The sequence below is a fragment of the Macaca nemestrina genome, chromosome 1 (genome assembly GCF_043159975.1).
Source record: "Macaca nemestrina isolate mMacNem1 chromosome 1, mMacNem.hap1, whole genome shotgun sequence".
Lineage (NCBI taxonomy): Eukaryota > Metazoa > Chordata > Mammalia > Primates > Cercopithecidae > Macaca > Macaca nemestrina.
Genome location: NC_092125.1, coordinates 193,743,633 through 193,749,632, shown reverse-complemented (window position 1 = coordinate 193,749,632; position 6,000 = coordinate 193,743,633).

Sequence of the window (6,000 nt, the reverse complement as noted above, 5' to 3'; positions counted from 1 at the left end):
GTGGAACATGCCTATGATCCCAGATACTCGGGAGGCTGAGGCAGGAGAATCACTTGAACCTGGGAGGCGGAGGTTGCGGTGAGCCAAGATCATGCTGTTGCACTCCAGCCTGGGCAACAAGAGTGAAAATCTGTCTCAAAAAAAAAAAAAAAAGAGCTCTCTCAAATTCTTCTTGAGGAAATGCTTGAAAGTGAAATTCAGCCAATTAAGAAATAGGGCAAAATTAAGACTTCAAGAATTAAGAAGTCTTGGTACAAGGATTTGTGATGATCATTGAATCTGTTTAAATACGGAATTAATACTGAATACCTGTGTGCATCATTGCTTTATACCATGTACATATTATATGAATTAACAGTGTAAAATAGTATGACTAAGAAACACTGGGCCCTGTCGGGGGGGTAATGGAAGATAGTATAGTACAAGTGTGCTCTCTTTGGGCTCACAGTAGATTCTAATTTAAAATGTATTCTTTTTTTTTTTTTTTTTTTTTTTTTTTTTTTGAGATGGAGTCTCGCTCTGTAGCCCAGGCTGGAGTGCAGTGGCCGGATCTCAGCTCACTGCAAGCTCCGCCTCCCGGGTTCACGCCATTCTCTGGCCTCAGCCTCCCGAGTAGCTGGGACTACAGGCGCTGCCACCTCGCCCGGCTATTTTTTGTATTTCTTAGTAGAGATGGGGTTTCACCGTGTTAGCCAGGATGGTCTCGATCTCCTGACCTCGTGATCTGCCCATCTCGGCCTCCCAAAGTGCTGGGATTACAGGCTTGAGCCACTGCGCCCGGCCTAAAATGTATTCTTAACTAGAGCTGGGCAGTTGCCTGTAATCCCAGCAACTAGGGAAGCTGTAGCAGAAGGATTTACTTGAGCTCAGGAGTTCAAGACCAGTATGGGCATATTGCAAGACCCCATTCCTAAAAAACAAAAATAAAAAAATTAGCTGGGTGTAGTGGCGCATGCCTGTGGTCCCAGCTACTTGGGAGGTTGGGGTGGGAGGAGTTCAAGGCTGCAATGCCACTGCATTGCTGTCTGGGTGACAGAGCACGACCCTGTCTCATAAAATAAAATTAAAATTAAATTAAATTCAAATAAACAAAACAACATAATGTCAAAATCACTTTTCCTAACCCTTATTTGAAGTCCAAATTTTTTTTTTTTTTTTTTTTTTTTTTTTTTTTTTTTTTTTTGAGACAGAGTCTCGCTCTGTCGCCCAGGCTGGAGTGCAGTGGCGCAATCTCGGCTCACTGCAAGCTCCGCCTCCCGGGTTCACGCCATTCTCCTGCCTCAGCCTCCTGAGTAGCTGGGACTACAGGCGCCCGCCACCGCGCCTGGCTAATTTTTTTTGTATTTTTAGTAGAAACGGGGTTTCACCGTGGTCTCGATCTCCTGACCTTGTGATCCGCCCGCCTCGGCCTCCCAAAGTGCTGGGATTACAGGCGTGAGCCACCGCGCCCGGCCTGAAGTCCAAATTTTTAAAGTTTCTTCTTATACTTATTGCTTTTTTCCTTTTTATTCCTTTTAGCTTCTTTAATTCAAGTAAACTTGAATTTTTGAATTCTTTAATTCAATTAACTTAAATTAGAATTCAGGATTAACAGAATTCAATTAACTGTAACTCAATTCTGTTAAATTCAAGTAAACTTGAATATAATACTTTTTATTTTTTAATAACACACCTTATGATACCATTTTGAAGTACCTTTGTCTATATACCTATTTATCTATCATTCTATTCATATAAAGGCATAAAAAGATATTTAGAATGATGTTAATCAAATGTTAATAATGACTATTTTTAGATGGTGGGACTTGGGAGTTGTTTTTTTAAAAAAATATTTTCCCCCAGCTTTACTGATGTATAATTGTCAAACAATGAGATTTCAGGGAGGTTTTCCTTTTTCTTTTGCATTGCTTAAATGATTTGCAATGAAAATATATTATTTTCACAAGAACAATAAGTTGATTTTTCTTACAACAAAGCATAAAACAAACCTTCAACACTTCTCCCTAGTCTTCAGGATGTAGTTCAAGCTTTTGTATTCAAAATAAGAACCCAAACTATCTTCCCAAACCTACTTCCCACATTTAATAATAACACAATTAATCTGTTAATATAAAGAGTATTCCCTGAAAATTCCTGCTGCTGTTCCTTTGCCCAAATCATTTTACCATCTGGAAATGCCCAAATCATTTTACCATCTGGAACAGGCTTGCCATCTTTATCTGTATTAAACAAATGCAACCCATCCCACAAAGCTCAAGTCTTGGTCCATCTCTTCCATTGACCTCCTCAGAGCCCCACAACATTTTCCAATCAAACAGTTAAAAGTATCCATGTAGAAAAATACCTACAGAGTTCCTACTTCCTCTGGATTTGGTTTAAAGAGGAACCATTCAGTGAGAGACAAATAAGTTCTCCCAGTGTAAGTCAATTCTTGACTGTCATTTTAGTAAACAGCCACTGAAGCTTATTACTATAGTAACAAGAAGTGAGAAATTGCAAAGCCTGAATTTCAACCTAACTAGTACTGAAAGTTAATAAGGTGCATATTCTTCCCTGAATAGACTATAATTCAAGGAACAATGGGAACATAGAGAAGTATCTGAATGCTCATCGGTTTCAGTTTTCTTTTTTGACATGAGAAATGAAAACACTTTTTACAGATTAAAATTTTTAATAAAGCTGCTTGCTATTAAAAAGCATACTTATGAATAAGCAAGATCTAGAGACTTACTGGCTTTTCAACAAAATGAGCAGAAATTTCACCAAGTGACTAAATATATTAATACTAAATACTTTTGGACTGAAAAACAACCTAATTCTATTATCTGGGCCATGAAAAAAGACAATGATGCCGTTACCTAGTGGCAGCAATGGATAAAAGCAACATTAAGATTTCTTGGTTTGTTAGCTGTTGAGGGCTACAAAACTGATCATAAAAGTGAGTAAATTATATTAGACATGCCATCTATAGTAAAATCTTTTGAGAAAATGCTTTTTATATTTTCTTCCTTCCTTCCTCCCTTCCCTTCCCTTCCCTTCCTTTCTTTTTTATTTTTGAGACAGAGTCTCACTCTGTCGCCCAGGCTGGAATATAGTGGCTTAATCTTGGCTCACTGCAACCTCTGCCTCCTGAGTTCAAGGGATGCTCCTGCCTCAGCCTCCCGAGTAGCTGGGACTACAGGTGCACACCACCACGCCCAGCTAATTTTTTTTTGTTTTGTTTTGTTTTTTTTTTTGAGACGGAGTCTCGCTCTGTCGCCCAGACTGGAGTGCAGTGGCGCGATCTCCACTCACTGCAAGCTCCGCCTTCCCGGGTTCCCGCCATTCTCCTGCCTCAGCCTCCCGAGTAGCTGGGACTACAGGCGCCCGCCACCGCGCCCGGCTAATTTTTGTATTTTTAGTAGAGACGGGGTTTCACCGTGTTAGTCAGGATGGTCTCGATCTCCTGACCTCGTGATCCGCCCGTCTCGGCCTCCCAAAGTGCTGGGATTACAGGCGTGAGCCACCGCGCCCGGCCTTTTGTATTTTTAGTAGAGATGAGGTTTCACTATGTTGGCCAGGCTGGTCTCGAACTCCTGACCTCAGGCGCCCCACCTGCCTTGGCCTCCCAAAGTGCTGGGATTACATGCACGAGCCACCAGGCCTGGCCACTTTTATCTATTTTGTTGCCCAATGGAAAAGAATATTAATTTTTTTCATAGCATTAAGACAACTTTTAAAGTTTTTGAAAATTTTTACCAGGTATACACATACAGACATGCAATATTTACATTTTATGAAGGGCATAAAAGAGAAAATAAAGTCTCTTTTCCTCCACATTTATTTTAGTTTTGTTTTGTTTTTCTACACATTTCTTATTAAATCTTACATCCTAGAGGCAATTCTGTTAACAATTTCTGCTTTTTCGTTTTCCTAACGTTTATCATTAATATAATTATTTTAATTTGATTCAATTAATTTAATTATTTATTGATTTACCACCTTTATACTGTATCTCCCCATAGCGAAAGATACAGAAATGAGAAAACTTGCCTTTCTTTCCACCTCTCCTTTCCATCTCTAAATTTTTGTTAATATTACAAAAATGTGTAATGTTGGCCGGGCGCGGTGGCTCATGCCTGTAATCCCAGCACTTTGGGAGGCCGAGGTGGGTGGATCACTTGAGGTCAGGAGTCCAAGACCAGCCTAACCAACATGGTGAAACCTGTCTCTACTAATAACATAAAAATTAGCTGGGCGTGGTGGCGCATGCCTATAATCCCAGATACTCAGGAGGCTGAGGCAGGAGAATTGCTTGAACCTGGGAGGCGGAGGTTGCAGTGAGCCAAGATCCTGCCTTTGCATTCCAGCCTGGGCCACAGAGCAAGACTCCATCTCGGTGGGGGGAGAAAAGTGTAATGTTTATATTATTTTTCTGGAACTAAAAATATTTTGTGATTTGTATATAGATGGGCCAAGCCGGGCGCGGTGGCTCACGCCTGTAATCCCAGCACTTTGGGAGGCCGAGGCGGGCGGATCACAAGGTCAGGAGATCGAGACCACGGTGAAACCCCGTCTCTACTAAAAATACAAAAAATTAGCCGGGCGCGGTTGTGGGCGCCTGTAGTCCCAGCTACTCGGGAGGCTGAGGCAGGAGAATGGCGTGAACCCGGGAGGCGGAGCTTGCAGTGAGCCGAGATCGCGCCACTGCACTCCAGCCTGGGCGACAGAGCGAGACTCCGTCTCAAAAAAAAAAAAAAAAATAGATGGGCCAAAAATTAAAAACTCAAACTCAGAATTTACTATCTTATAATCCTCTATATATTTGCTCTAGAGCCAAGTGGTGTGATTAAAGCCTTAGTGATGGAAATATATTACTGTGTTACTAAGACTTTGTAACTCAAAAGGGAGCCTTCCACACATCAAAATCTAATGGATTACGAGGCATGGTGGCTCATGCCTGTAATCCCAGCACTTTGGGAGACCAAAGTGGGCAGATCACCTGAGGTCAGGAGTTTGAGACCAGCCTGGCCAACATAATGAAACCCTGTCTGTACTAAAGATACAAAAATTAGCTAGGTGTGGTGGTGCGCACCTGTAATCCCAGCTCCTCGGGAGGCTGAGGCAGGAGAATCTCCTAAACCCAGGAGGCGGAGGTTGCAGTGAGCTGAGATTGAGCCGCTGCATTCTCCAGCCTGGGCGACAGAGTGAGACTCCATCAAAAAAAAAAAAAAAAATCGAATAGATCTTTTATAATTTTCCCCCCAACTTTTGTTCACTTTGTCAGGTCATATACCTCTATTACTTACATCCCATAGGGTCCTCTTTGTTAGATTCCATTTTCATTTTGCTAAAGTCTATCTTTGGGTGATTTTCCACATAGAGTGTGTAGCACTAAACATTCTGAGTTCTGACATATTCCTTACTTTGCCTTTATAATTGTTTGGCAGTGTGTGTGAATACATATCAAATTCTAACAAAGACTCTCTCTTTGACCACACATTCGACAGGCTCCTCTGAGCCTTCTTTTCAACTGAAGACAGGCCCTAATCTGTCTGTCCTCAGCCTGCTTTACCCAGTTTTAGAGCAACCTTGCTAAATCAGTTTAGAGAGAGAATCCCCTCATCCTTGAAATCTAATCACCAATGATATTTGATCATGATCCTCATTCCCCACCATTGATGTCTAAGTTCTTTGCCTGCCTCTAGCAAGAATCCCATTAGGCCAGTTTACCAAGAATCTCCCTACCCTTGATGTCTCCTCTTAGAAAATTTCTATTCACTGACTCATCCGGTCTACCTGTTGGCTATGAATCCTTAGCTGTATTTGCTGTATTAAGATTGAGCTCAGTTTTACTGAACTTCTCTTCCCTATTACAATAGCACTGAATATTTGTCTTTACTGCCTTTAACTAGTGTCTGGCTCTGTTTCTCTGTAACAATTCTAGGGTCCTATTCTTTTTCCCTTACAATTTTCAAGACTTTTTTTTTTTTTTTTTTCCGAGGCAGGATTTTGCTCTTG